Raw genomic sequence first — 14,957 nt, forward strand, 5'->3', positions numbered from 1 at the left:
ATAGTGGAATGGATTCATACAGTGGAATGTTGCTATAAATAACAGAGTGAAACAACATGTCAACTCAAGTACAATGTGGGATGAAAAAAGCCAAATGCAAAAACGGACACGTTGCACGAGTCCATTTATGAGAATATTCTATTGCTCGATTTGAGCATTAGTTCCACGGATGGGTTCAGTCTGTGAAAATTCATCAAGGTGTCCACGCATCATCTGCACACTTTGATGTATTTGTGTTAATCCTACAAGGCTAAAAAAGAATCATTCTGCCTGCAGAAGAGAGAATGGAAGCAGGGGACCAGTTAGGAAGGTATTAAAATCTTCCAGGTGAAAGATGATGTGTTCAACTAGAGTGTGATAGCACTGGGGAGAAGTAGATGCCATCTAGATTTACTTTGAATTATAGTACAACATTAAATATTAGATGGAAACATAAAAAACTACTGATATTTGGTCACTTTTGCCTTCAAAAATAGTAATTTCATATGGCTCAACCTACTAGGAATGAATTATAAGTGTATTCTTGAATCAATCTAGTTTTTGTTTCTCTATTACGTGTAACAACTCTTGTTTTTATATATCTTTTCTTTGTAATGTTAAGAATAAAACTTCAGGGTTTTACCTGAGACTAGACACTGAGTTTTAGTGACTTCCTTCCATTCAAATAACTATATTACTTTTTTGCAAGATAAGTTATGTTGTAAGTACAACATAAGAACATAGTTCTCAATGTCATTGACTATTTAACTATCAAACTAATATCATGCCCCACTTGGCTATTAAGATGGTTATAAGAGCAACTGTCAAAAACCTATATTATTTTAAAAATCAGGCAGTTGGTGTTTGTGCCATGGTATCAGAGTGTATATTGTATTTGAGGAGATGGTGTCAAATACCAGGTTTGTCAGTTTCTTCTCTTCTCCCCTGAGAACTCAGGTAGTTTTCATGTCTGTTTAAAGGCCTTGTATGGGTTGTCAGATTTCTGAAGAGACATGTGGGATCCAAAGGCCCCTAACTGGTGCAGTAGGGGTTCTTTAAGTTGTGAGCACTGAGGTGTCTTAACTAAGTGGCTGAGAGGCACAAAGAAGGCTGCACAGTGTATTCTGACCCTGTAGCCTTTTCTTTTGTAACTGAATATTCAGATTCATACCCACCGAATTGACACATGAAAACTAATGAGAAAACAACCTTGGAAATGGTCTACTGAAAGTAATTTACTATCTTACCTATCATGTTCTCAAAGCCCAGCGTTTGAGAAAATCAGTGGGAGTATGATATTCATATTCTGAAAATTGAGAGGGTCTAGGGAAAGGTATTTAAATTTTACTTCTTTTCTCTCGACATATTCTTTTTCACACAAAGTAAAAGTGGAAGAAGTGGGTGGTGTTATGTATATAAAACCAGCTTTGAATTCATTTCCTCAAATCAGGATAGCCTGCCTCCTGGCTATTAAATTTTCTGAACATCCAGATGGAAAACAGTTAACGGAAATTCCTGCAACTGGATTTTATTTTGCATTGTGCTTCACTGAATACAGAAGTCATCTAGAAGGTTCTAATTTTGTCCCCAAGGACCATCACAAAACACGATCCCAAAAAAGAGGGGTGGGGAGGAAGAGGCAATTTGCAAGTGTTTCCTTGAAAGATGGCCTTTCCTGCCTTGTTACAGAGTGAGATCGATTCCGACCTCTGGATTTGTTGGCCTGCTCGTGAGACAGAAACTAAAATGGGAAAAACTGAAAGTTTGCCCTGATGATAGATTTTTTTTTTCTTTTTCAGATGCAGCTAGTGTGAACAGTCTAATGACTAGTAAGATCTTCAGATGTCTCTATCATGCTGAAGGATGTCATGTGGAGAAAGGCATGCTTTCCTATATCATTGTGCCTTAATCTTCTTAGATTTTGCTACAAAGAAATCACATTAATCAAATCTCCTTTCTGCTATATGAAAGGTGCAGGCTGACTAATGCTCGACTTTGGGTGAAATTGGATATGGAAGAAAATCCTGACTTGAAATAATACCAGGACTTTCCATAATCCTGTGTTGCTGGAGTCTTAGTTCAAGACTGTAATTTCTAGTTCAGATTTTGTGAAATCCTGGAGTATAGCCAGTGAACTCAAGAGATCCTATATATCCTTAAAGGAGAAAAAAAAATCCAATTAAAATATGTGTAAAAATGAAATATTTGCTTTTAAAATGTTTGGGAGTAGAATTTATGTGTGTATCTTCAAATCAAAGAGCAACAGTTGTATGTTACAAGTACAAAAAGAAATGGCTGTTTATCTGGTTCATAATCTTATAACAAAGACAAAATGTGTCTAAAATGTAATCTGATTAAAAAAATCCTGAATCCAGAAACTATATATCTGAAATATGGTTGCCTTTTCAAAGTGCTTTTGTTAGGGAATTGTTTACTTCTTTCTTTCTTCTTCTGTTTTTGGCAGTACTGAGATTTGAACTCAGAGCTTTGTGCAAGGAAGCTACCCTTTGAGTCATGCCCCAACCCTCTTTGCTTTAGTTATTTTTCAGATAGGATCTCATGGTTGGTTTTTTTTTTTTTTTTGCCTGAGCTGGCTTCAGACCACAAGCCTCCTACCTCCACCTTCTACACAGCTGGGACCACCACTCCCAGCTTGATTTTGAGATAGGGTATTGCTTACTTTTTATTCATGCTGGCCTCAAATTGTAATCCTTCCATATCTGCCTTCTGCATAGGTGGTATTACAGACATGCATCACAATGCCCAACCCTCTTCTTATTTCAAAATCCATTCATTAATCAAAGTATTTTTGCAACCTTATAAAAACTGCTTTTTAATTTTTTTTAGTCTGAAGAACATTCCTTTGAATCTCTTTTGGGAGGAGACTGAATTTTTGGAAAAGTCTGCAATTGTTAAGAACCAAGTCTAGAAAGTGGGATATGTTGTCAATGTGGGTACTGCTGATTTTGAAAAAAAAATGCAAATCCATTGTATTCATAAACTATAACATCATTTTATAATCCATTAATTTAACCATAATCTGTTAATTCACAATAAAAATAAAGTTAACTGGAGGCCATACATTGGATGATTGGGGTTGGAGGCTGGCTCCATGCAAAAAATACTTGAAGAATAACTAAAGTGAATATTGGCTTAAGTGGTACAGCACCTGCCTCGCAACTGCAAGGCCCTGAGTTCAAATCCCAATTCCACACAAAAAAAGTTAAGAACAGCCTAAAACACAAACCCTTTTTATATTATAAAATAATCGGATTAGTGTGGCTGCCCTAAGTGCAATCTAAAATAGTTCCGAAGTATACTGAGCTTCTTAAGATGCAAGTCTTTGAAATTGGTGCACATTTTATGCTTATTTCAAATTGGAGTAGGCACATGTCATTTCATGGTCACACGTGGCTACTGGCTACCATATTGGACATCCTTGGTCTAGAATATATATCATCTTTTTTTCTGCAAAAATAATTTAAAGAACATGCAGAGACTCTTCACTGAGATTCTCTAAGTGTTAGCATCCTATGTAACCACGGTGTAGTTATCAAAAGCAGGAAATCAACTCTGCTATAATACTGTTATCTAATTTACAGGCCATATTCAAATTTTGACAGTTATCCTACAAGGAAATTTTGGTCCAAGACCAAATATCATGAGTTACACTTAATTCATTTAGTTGTGTCTCTTTAATTTTCTCTAACCCAGGAAATTCCTTCCTTCCTTATTTCCTTCCTTCCTCCCTCCCTCCTTCCCTTCCTTATTTCCTTCCTTCCTCCCTCCCTCAACTCCCTCCCTCCCTTCCTTCCCTCCCTCCCTCCCTTCCTTCCTTCCTTTTGTCCTTCCTTCCTCCCTCCCTTCCTTCTTCTTCCCTCCCTCTCTCCCTCCCTTCATCTCTTCCTTCATTCCCTTTCGTGACCATGACACTTTTGAAGAGTACCAACCACTTATTTCATTGTATGTCTATCTTTCCTTCAGTATGGTTTTGTCTGATATTTCCTTATGATTAGATTCAAGTTTTGCATTCTTTGGCAAAGTATTATAGAAATGATGTCTCCTTGGTGTCTCATGAGAGGTTTGGTTTATCCAACCAACTTTGATCGCTTGGTTAAAGTAGTGTTTGCCAGGTTTATCCACTATAAATACACTGTTTTTAACTTTAACTTCTGAAAATCTAGTTGAGAACTGCAGTAAACAAGAGTAATCATTGGAAAGGAAATGAAAATTAAAACCACACTAAGATTCCACCTCACCCCTGTTAGAATAGCCATCATTAGCAACACCACCAACAACAGGTTTGGTGAGGATGCGGGGAAAAAGGAACCCTCTTACACTGTTGGTGGGAATGTAAACTAGTACAACTTCTCTGGAAAAAATTTGGAGGCTACTTAAAAAGCTAGACATTAATCTACCATTTGATCCAGCAATACCACTCTTGGGGATATACCCAAAAGACTGTGACACAGGTTACTCCAGAGGCACCTGCACACCCATGTTTATTGTGGCACTATTCACAATAGCCAAGTTATGGAAACAGCCAAGATGCCCCACTACTGACGAATGGATTAAGAAAATGTGGTATCTATACACAATGGAATTCTATGCAGCCATGAAGAAGAATGAAATGTTATTATTCGCTGGTAAATGGATGGAATTGGAGAACATCATTCTGAGTGAGGTTAGCCTGGCCCAAAAGACCAAAAATCATATGTTCTCCCTCATATGTGGACATTAGATCAAGGACAAACACAACAAAGGGATTAGACTTTGAGCATATGATAAAAGCGAGAGCACACAAGGGAGGGGTGAGGATAGGTAAGACACCTAAAAAACTAGCTAGCATTTGTTGCCCTTAACGCAGAGAAGCTAAAGCAGATACCTTAAAAGCAACTGAGGCCAATAGGAGAAGGGGACCAGGTACTAGAGAAAAGGTTAGATCAAGAAGAATTAACCTAGAAGGTTACATACATGCACAGGAAATTAATGTGAGTCAACTCCCTGTATAGCTATCCTTATCTCAACCAGCAAAACCCCTTGTTCCTTTCTATTATTGCTTATACTCTCTCTTCAACAAAATTAGAGATAAGGGCAAAATAGTTTCTGCTGGGTATTGAGGGGGTGGGGGGAGAGGAAGGGGGGACGGAGTGGGTGGTAAGGGAGGGGGTGGGGGTAGGGGGGAGAAATGACCCAAGCCTTGTATGCACATATGAATAATAAAACAATAAAAATTAAAAAAAAAGAGTAATCATTGGGTGAAGAGTTTCATTTGGATGAAGAGCCACATTAATTTGCTGTCAAATGACATTTGAGACAATATAAATGTCCTGTTCCTTATCATGATTTTGCACTGAATTTTGGCATTTATTGGCGATGTTTGCCTGAAACAGTTATAACAGTGGTGCTTGCCATTTGTGATTTTCTATTTCCACCATTCCTTCAAAATTTATCAGTCACAATTCTACCGTAAGGAGGAGCCATCGCTATTTTTATCTATAAGGACTGCATAAATTCTTATTTTATAAATTATATTCCATTCTTTTCTTTCTTTTTTTCAGTGCTGGTGATTGAACCCAGGCTTTGCATTGTTAAAGCTCTACTATTTCAGCTAAATTCCCAGAGCTTCAAAGCCAGCCTTGAGTTTACAATTTTCCTGCTCCCACTTGCTGAGTAGCTGGGATTACAGATGTGTACCACCACACCCAGTTAATTTTGAGATAGGGTTTCTCTACCTTTTGCCTAGGTTGGCCTTGAACCATGATCTTCTTATTTCTGCTTCCCCACAGTAGCTGGAATTACAGGGGTGAGCCAACAGAACCAGCTGTTAAAGCCTACCTTCTTAACCACTACTATAAACTCCTGTGTAGTTGTAATGATTTACCTAGTAAAGTCCTATGCAATTTTACTTTAAATGACTCTCAATCATGTGGGTGGGAGGGCCTGTCTTGGCTTCTGGGTAGGATCTTGTGTTCTTCATTTTGTAAAGCATCTCCTGATCTGTCACACCTCAGGGTTGTTTCCCCCATTGTCTCATAGTTTTTGCCACACACTTTACACGTGAACATTTTCCAGCTTTAGGACTATTAATGATAAATATTCTGTACATACAGAAGGAATTCACCTATTGTCATTATTTTTAATTATCTTCAGTTTGATTTAATTTAACAAACATTTATTGAAAGGAACATTGGAGAGAAGAAAATGGAGTAAAGCCTATTTTATGATCTTAACCAATTGCTATCCAGCAGGGCAGACAAGACATATATGCAATTAATGTATAGCTATATCAGGATGTGATAAGTATTTGAACAAACCATTATGGGAACATGAGAAGAATGAGTTTTCTTCCAACTTAGTTGGGATGATGGAAAGGGACAAGGCAGAGAGAAGGGGGCCACATGAGACCTTCTCTGAGGTTAATCTGAAGGAAATGTCTGACAAACAAATTGTTTCTTTTACCATTTGGTCTTTATCTTCATTCCTTCAAGACTAAATTTCTTTTTAGTTTCAAAAATTCTGAGAACCAGAGGTCACAGATGTTTCTATTTTTACAGCTAATTGCTAAGACATAGATCTAATGCTGACCTAGAGGTGATAACCCGTGAGTATTATGGTAATGGGTTAAGTTTTTATCATTTTGCTCTTTACTGTAGTCCAGTCTTGGGAATGAAAAATCAGAGCAAGCCTGAGATGGGAATGTCTTATATCATCCTCAGCCCTTCTTTGCTTTTCATTTCACTTGGCAAAAGTAGAACCAACCCTCTATGTGATCTAACTGGGTTCACAAAGAGCTTCTATCATGATGTCCCTCTAAGAGTTATCCAAGCAGGGAAGAGGATGATGAATTCAGGACAATGATTGCACTTTTAAGAAATACTATCAAGAAAATATGAAGAGACAGTTTTGGGAAGCTGGTGGTGTTAAGGGGCACGCTTACTCTGCTTCATGCGAATTGTTGCCTTTTATTGGAGCAGTTCTCCTCTTTCAGCATGTGATGGAAATGCTGTCTGCTTGGATCTTCCTTTCCCTGCAGGGAAAGTGATACGGGTACTGGAATAGTTAGCTCCTATTTGGCTACTAGTTTGCTGCTACATATTTTGATGTCTTAAAATTCTTCAGGCCAAGGCCTGCCAGAGAGCAGGGCCAAAAACCTAGCTGTCTGGATGAATGAATAAACATGTGAGAGGAAATTATAAAGAGAAAACTGCAGCTCACAAACTGGTGAAGAATTAAACAGAAAATGCCATGCATTTTGTATAAAAATAATAGACTATTTAGAACACAGACAACTATTTTTGGTCCATGGGTACAAGTTTTCTGATTTTCTAATTCTGAATAAGAGGCAAACTTAATGAACATAAAATGTATGGAAAAGGATTGGTTCTGAAAAATTGAAAATTATTTATTGCTAAATGTTTTCAATGCTGCTGGCACCTAGAGATGTGGGAATTGTATGCTATTATTGTCTTCTTATTAGGAACATAAATACTAGAAATGCCCATGTATGTATATAATGGCTTTTCTTTGTATAATTCATGTTCACATGTATAATTTATATTCCAACTGAGAATATTTTTTGTCTGAATGGCTTATTTGTGATTTGACACTTGTGAAAAATCTTAAAACTACTTTTTAAAGAGACTGAATTTTCATCATCTTCTGTTTGCCTTCTTACATCCAAGAGGAGTCTAGAACACAGAGAATTAAATATATCCTTGATTTGTAGAAAAGAAATCAAAGAAAAAATTCTCTCAAACTTTCTGTCATGTGGTTTAAAAACTGACATTGATTTTTTTTTATTTGTTTTTTGAGACAGGGTTTCACTATGTACCCCAGGCCAGTGGTAAAATCTTAGCCTCCTACCTTACCCTCCTGAGTTTTGAGATGTTACAGATGTGAACCACCATAACCTGTTAAAAACTGTCATTGATTTTAAGTCCCCAGCTGAAGTTCATTTTTTGCATATGTATGTGGGCATATGTGTATATATATATATATATACACACACTAAAGATGGAAATAATCCTACAGGAAAATAATTCAAAGTGATAGAACTCTATCAAAAATGGTGCTGAATCTGTGGGGGTGGTGTTGTATTCTGTTAGTACCAGAATTAGTTACCTTTGGGAAGTCCTTCTTGGGGAGGGTATACCAAGAGGAAAAGGTTGCTTGATTTTTGGTTCCTCAGAGAGTTGGACTGCTTGGCCAGCATTATGGAAAAGGGATTGTGTCACAAGTGAAGTTATGGTTTTAGGACTGTTTCCAAATATCCCTGCTTTGGTTATAGGGGTAAAGATGAGGGTTCTTGAAGTAGTCTTTTTTTGGTCAAACAATTTAACAGGGAGTGGGTCTGGTGCCAGTGACTCCATTTCTACAAGATTTTCCTTTGAAGTATGTGTTCCTCAATATGTGTTTCCAGCCAAACATATGCCTGTGATTTGAAATCAGCTTAAGAATTTTCTTTCACACTTAGTGTTCATGTTTAGGTTGCTGGCATTACAAGATGCAGAATAAACTTGTCTGGTTCCTAAATCCCTATAGCAATATTGCCACTAAGGGCAATTCTCATGGGTAGAGTTTAGCTATATCTGCTATGGATAGGCACTTGAAAGTTATTTTTTTCAATAAACTTATTCTGGGTAAGTACTAAAGGAAAATGTGTCTCAGCTTATATTTACTTTGCATTTTCTCTTCTGAATTTTTTTTTAGGAAAGTATTTATTTCTAACTTATTAACATTGTCTTAGTAATTTAAAGTTTTTATTCTGCCAGAGATTCGGTGTTATTTTTGACTTCTTGACCAGCTTTGAGTCTAACTGGTGACCTGAAACTGTCTGAAACTCACTGAATGAGTTTCTCTTGAGAATTATTGAATGTGTTGGATCAAAAGATTGAAGAACATTGAGTTCTTATGTTCTTTCCAGGTGATAAGACACTGTGTCCAGAACAGGTAAATTGGTGTGACTCTGTTAGTTTTGTGAATGGTCTTTTGGATTCAAATGATGGAGGTTGGAGGAAGAAGCCAAAGTGAGAGGGCACCAGCTTAGCAGAAAGACTGTGATGGGATCTCTTGGGAAAGAACCAAGGAGAGAGGTATGTTTTTCTGTACCCTTAGTTTCAAAAGTAGGTCTTAGGTTTTCTCTTCCAGGGAAAAGTTTTCAAATATGAAAGGACCAATTTTGACCGGTAGAGACCTTCCTAAAGCTCTTTTTTTCTTGATAACAAAGTATGGAAAATCCTTAATTTAGTGGCAGATGGACTATTATGGATTATTCTAGCTCATCACACCCATTGGCTTGAGTTAGTTAGTGCTGTCTGCTTCTCTAGGCTCAAGCCTTGTAAGGATAGGTACTTCCATATAGAGACTTTCACTTATCACAGTCATGAAAGATCCTTTTTAAATCACACAGTGTGTCTCCATACTTATGGATCTAATGAGGATATAACACTGATATTTTGTAGAGATTTTGGGAAAAATGTTATTTGTCTTCTCTACTTTCTTCTTTTTTAAGTTCACATTCACATTACCAAAGTTTTTAAATTAGGTGTATGCCCCAGCTACCTTCCTTTAAAAGACAACCAAATTTGATATAGAGGCTCCTTCCATAAGAGTTTCACTGATTTTATTCATTTCTTCAATGTGCATTCTATGTTGGTAAGCTTTGTGTGAAGAGGGGATCATATAATGTCAAATATGGTATGGGTTTTGCCCTCAGCTTAGTCATGCTCTGGGAAGGGGAATGGCATAGTAATAATTGACTCTAATAGAATATATAAAATAATATCTCACTGACACAATTAAAGTGCCACAGGGACACAGTGGAGTTTTATTATTCCAGGGGACAGGGACTTTCCCACAGGAGACAACATATGAAGCATATTCTAATAATACTTGCTTCAGTTGTGAAGAATTGGGAGTTAGTCCAACCACGGAGATTCATCCTGGTGAGTGCATTTTTGTTCTACAAATCCTAATTGCAACCTCAGAGTTGGAAGGTGATATTACATTAATAATAGTAATGGGGATATTACATTGCACTTTTCTTTTTAAGGAAAGAGTCTCAGGAAAAAAGAAGGAACAAAGATGCTAATTAAGGTTTAAGAACATGGTCACTAAAATAATGAAATTAGTTCTATCTGTACTAATGCCCACCTATTTATAGAAGAGACTGTGAAGGAATTGAAGCTTTCTGTTTGGAATGAGAAACTTTAAATAAATATGAAGATACAGAGAAAAGAGAAGGAAGAAAAAGAAAAAAGGGATTATTTCTAGAATTTCCATGTAGGACACGCTTGGGATGGCTGTCTGACAGAAAGGGAGAACAAGGGAATTTCTTATCGCTGTTATCTCTGTATCCAGTCTGGTAGTTTCACTTAGTAGTGTATGTTTATTTGCAGAGGACTGGAAGGAGCTCCTGGACATTGTGTGTGTGTGTGTGTGTGTGTGTGTGTGTGTGTGTGTGTGTGTGTGTGTGTGTGAAGTCATTCCTTAATGCTTCCACTTCTGATAAGGTGTTCAAAAAAAAGGAAAGCAAATATTTCCACAGGGTGGCAATTCATTGAAAGGCAATTTTCTAAGAAAAGGCCTTCCCCCCCCCCCCCTTATTTTAGAATGAAGCCCTGTGATGGAATTTAGGAAGTTCTGATATGAAGATTTGTTGAAAATAATTTCACTTGATTCCAAATAAATTGCAATATCCTATTGTAGGTACAGTTTAGAGCAATGAGCTTATGCAGTTCGAGGAAATATTTTCTCTAACCTCAGGGGAACAGAAGAAGGTAGTGCCCAAATAACATCACAATCATCCTCTTGTCTTACTTGACTACTCCCTGCTCCATGCCTTTTGTCTCAGTGCTTGCATTGCTAGGAGGGAGAAAAACCTCTTCAAGTGTGCCAGGGGCCTGTGCCTTTCCAACCCTCCTGAAAGCCAACTGGTTGGGTGAATCATTAAGTATCTCTCCACTCTGTCTGATCAGCACTGTGTTGCCCTGGATTATATCCACATTCCTACCTTTGACTCTAAACCAAAGTCAGGACTTGCTTGTTCCTTTTGGCACATTTTCAGATTGTGAACACATTTTATGATATGTCCATCTGCACAGCTATCTAAATAAGAGCTGTCTTATGGGGAGTGTGGCTGAGAGTTCACTTAAGATCCTTCACAGGCTCCTGCTTGCCTTTTCCAGACTGGCAGTCACAAATAAGGTTAATCACGACTACCTTCAATATGGGAACATGGTCTGGTCATACATTACACCCGGGAGTGTTGAGTTCTGCTCTAAATTGGATCCTGGTCCTGTTTTGGTGCCTTGAACTTTGAGCTGTGTTGCCTTGTCAGGGGGACAAGTTAACAAACCTTAGCTAAATAGCTTGTGGTATTTAGGAATGTCAGATAAGGCAGTTCCATGTAACTCCTATCATTCTTGGATTGAAAATAAGCCAGTCTCTCAACAGTTTGGAGAGAAAGCCTTAGAATGAGCTCTTTGAACAGCATGAGAAATGATAGTGATAGTGGAGACCCTGTGAAGGGTATTCCTTCATCCAATTTGCTAATGTAAAAAATATGAAATACAAACATGAACTGAATCACATTTTTAACAGCTGATCCTTCTGCCTTTTCTTAGATGGTTACTAAAGAAATGAAATCATAACTGCTTTAATTTAGTGTGTTAATATATAGTCTGTAAACCCTTATGGAATCTTTCACATTCCTAGTCTGCAATTAATAGCAATGTTAAGAAAGGAGAAAAAATTATTAGTTATTAGCATTGATAAATACTTAATTAATACCCATAAAAAGGCAAATGCTTGTGAGGACATGATTCATTATTGGATTTTTAGAGGGCAAACCTCCAAAGAAACACATGTCACTTACAAACTAAATTTTAAAAAGTTTTCCAAGGACCAGTCATATATTTAATATCTTTGATAAAAGCAGGTCAATTTCATCAGAACTGTTGGGAACACAAATTGATGTGTCACAAGTAATCTTAATCCTTAATTAATAATGAAAGTCTAACAGTCAAGAGGATTTTCTCTTATTCAACTGTTACAGTATAGCCAGTTTATTGTAACTTACAAATAGAAGTGAATTGTCCAGCCTTAAATTCTGAATGACATTGAAATGTAGCTTTATTATCTAATGCTGGGTCACCGTTACTCTTTGCCAGCAGCAGAGCTCAGCTCTGAGTTCCCAAGGAAGAGCAAACATAACCATTGTGCGGTGCCTTTTTGGGTGCAGGTTCTTACAAATTCTGAAGTTTTCAAGTGATGACTGATCTGTTCATGCACAAGTTAGCATGGTAAGGATTAGCTGTTTGGCTTTATTCTATGGGAATGTGGTAATCAAGTACATCCTTACAGTTTATGATTTTGTTCCACGATAGAAAGAGATAGGTAGGAACCTTGTGTATTTCATTTGATGATGTGTATTTTCCCTTTGAGGAATGTTCTAATCATAGAACTTCAATTTAATTGTGAAAAGCAAGTGGTGTCCTCTTCAATTGACAATAATTGGCAATAAATGACAATAGTAGGATGCCCAAAGGACTGTTCATTTTTACATTTTGCTTCTTCTTGAGAATTTAAACATCTCTAGGTAGGATCTTATAATAAGAAATTTCCTGTCTACATATTTGTAAATAAAAATTTCTCAGAAGTTAGTACATGACACTACTCGGACATGATTTTACTTTCAAATCAATACAACAACCATTGGGACTCATATCGGACCTCATACTTAGCTTGAAGTGTCTCTCCTCCCCTTTCCCCATCGTATCTATATTGCAATCAAGTGTATGATATGAAATTCATCACTATCATAACCTCAGAATATTGGAATGGATTGTCAAGGGATGTGGTTAAGTTCTTTAAGAGCTTAGATAACTTTTTGTCCTGGATGACTTAGATATCCAGTTGCACAAAAACAGATGATCTCCAGAGGTTCTTTCTTGTACTAAAATATTAAAATTACACATGAAGCCATTCTTCAGAGATAAGAAAAATTAAGATAATTAGCTAAAATTTATTTTATTGCTCAATAACACTTGGGTTTTTCATAGCCCTGAAGTATTTATTTCCATTTTCCTGGTCATATCTGTTTCTGGATTGTGTTATGCAGAACTGTTATTCCCATTGTTGAATTCCCTGCTGGCATCCTGGTTTTAGGCAGTGACATACACCAGAGCATTCTATCTAATATTGTAAAAAAATTTTGGAAGAGTTATTTAGGGTAGGAAGAGAAGTGAGCCCAAAAATATGTAGATTTTTCTAGTTGAAAAAGTAATACATATCGATTATATGACAAAGTATAAGATTCTTAGACACTTCTAAGACTCATGTCTCATTTCTAAGATACCAGACTTCTATTAGATAAAAATATTTGAAATATATGGACAATATCTCACCTAGTTCAAATTATGACTATTCAGTTACACGTATATCTTTTTTTTTGCTTCATAATTTTTTTATTTTTTTATTATTCATACGTGCATATAAGGCTTGGATCCTTTTTACCCCCTCCCCCCACCCCCTCCATTTCCCCCCCACCCCCTTAATACCCGGCAGAAGCTATTTTGCCCTTATCTCTAATTTTGTTGTAGAGAGAGTATAAGCAATAATAGGAAGGAACAAGGGTTTTTGCTGGTTGAGATAAGGATAGCTATACAGGGAGTTGACTCACATTAATTTCCTGTCCATATGTGTTACCTTCTAGGTTAATTCTTTTTGATGTCACCTTTTCTCTAGTTCCTGGTCCCCTTCTCCTATTGGCCTCAGTTGTTTTTAAGGTATCTGCTTTAGTTTCTCTGCGTTAAGGGCAACAAATGCTAGCTAATTTTTTAGGTGTCTTACCTATCCTCACCCCTCCCTTGTGTGCTCTCGCTTTTATCCTGTGCTCATAGTCCAATCCCCTTGTTGTGTTTGCCCTTGATCTAATGACCACATATGAGGGAGAACATATGATTTTTGGTCTTTTGGGCCAGGCTAACTCACTCAGAATGATGTTCTCCAATTCCATCCATTTACCAGCAAATGATAACATTTCGTTCTTCTTCATGGCTGCATAAAATTCCATTGTGTATAGATACCACATTTTCTTGATCCATTCGTCAGTAGTTGGGCATCTTGGCTGTTTCCATAACTTGGCTATTGTGAATAGTGCCACAATAAACAGGGGTGTGCAGGTGCCTCTGGAGTAACCTGTGTCACAGTCTTTTGGGTATATCCCCAAGAGTGGTATTGCTGGATCAAATGGTAGATCAATGTTTAGCTTTTTAAGTAGCCTCCAAATTTTTTTCCAGAGTGGTTGTACTAGTTTACATTCCCACCAACAGTGTAAGAGGGTTCCTTTTTCCCCAGCATCCTCACCAACACCTGTTGGTGGTGGTGTTGCTAATGATGGCTATTCTTACAGGGATGAGGTGGAATCTTAGTGTGGTTTTAATTTGCATTTCCTTTATTGCTAGAGATGGTGAGCATTTTTTCATGTGTTTTTTGGCCATTTGAATTTCTTCTTTTGAGAAAGTTCTGTTTAGTTCACTTGCCCATTTCTTTATTGGTTCATTAGTTTTGGGAGAATTTAGTTTTTTAAGTTCCCTATATATTCTGGTTATCAATCCTTTGTCTGATGTGTAGCTGGCAAATATTTTCTCCCACTCTGTGGGTGTTCTCTTCAGTTTAGAGACCATTTCTTTTGATGAACAGAAGCTTTTTAGTTTTATGAGGTCCCATTTATCTATGCTATCTCTTAGTTGCTGTGCTGCTGGGGTTTCGTTGAGAAAGTTCTTACCTATACCTACTAACTCCAGAGTATTTCCTACTCTTTCCTGAATCGACTTTAGAGTTTGTGGTCTGATATTAAGGTCCTTGATCCATTTTGAGTTAATATTGGTATAGGGTGATATACATGGATCTAGTTTCAGTTTTTTGCAGACTGCTAGCCAGTTTTCCCAGCAGTTTTTGTTGAAGAGGCTGCT

General features: G+C 37.1%; 1 protein-coding gene across 5 annotated transcripts in view; it reads left to right on the forward strand.

Moving 5' to 3' along the window:
- The window catches only part of LOC109696870 (transcription termination factor 1, mitochondrial), a 307,446-nt gene that overhangs the window by 114,847 nt on the left and 177,642 nt on the right, over positions 1-14,957 (forward strand). For 4 of the 5 annotated variants that reach the window (XR_012445151.1, XR_012445155.1, XR_012445159.1 and 1 more), the window contains one exon: positions 1,779-5,087. The exons of the other annotated variant lie outside the window; for it this stretch is intronic. The gene's annotated coding sequence lies outside the window, so the exon portion shown is untranslated. Of the gene's footprint in view, positions 1-1,778; positions 5,088-14,957 lie in introns of those variants that run through there. 5 annotated transcript variants of the gene reach the window in all.

Source organism: Castor canadensis, chromosome 2, assembly GCF_047511655.1.
Source record: "Castor canadensis chromosome 2, mCasCan1.hap1v2, whole genome shotgun sequence".
Classification (NCBI taxonomy): domain Eukaryota; kingdom Metazoa; phylum Chordata; class Mammalia; order Rodentia; family Castoridae; genus Castor; species Castor canadensis.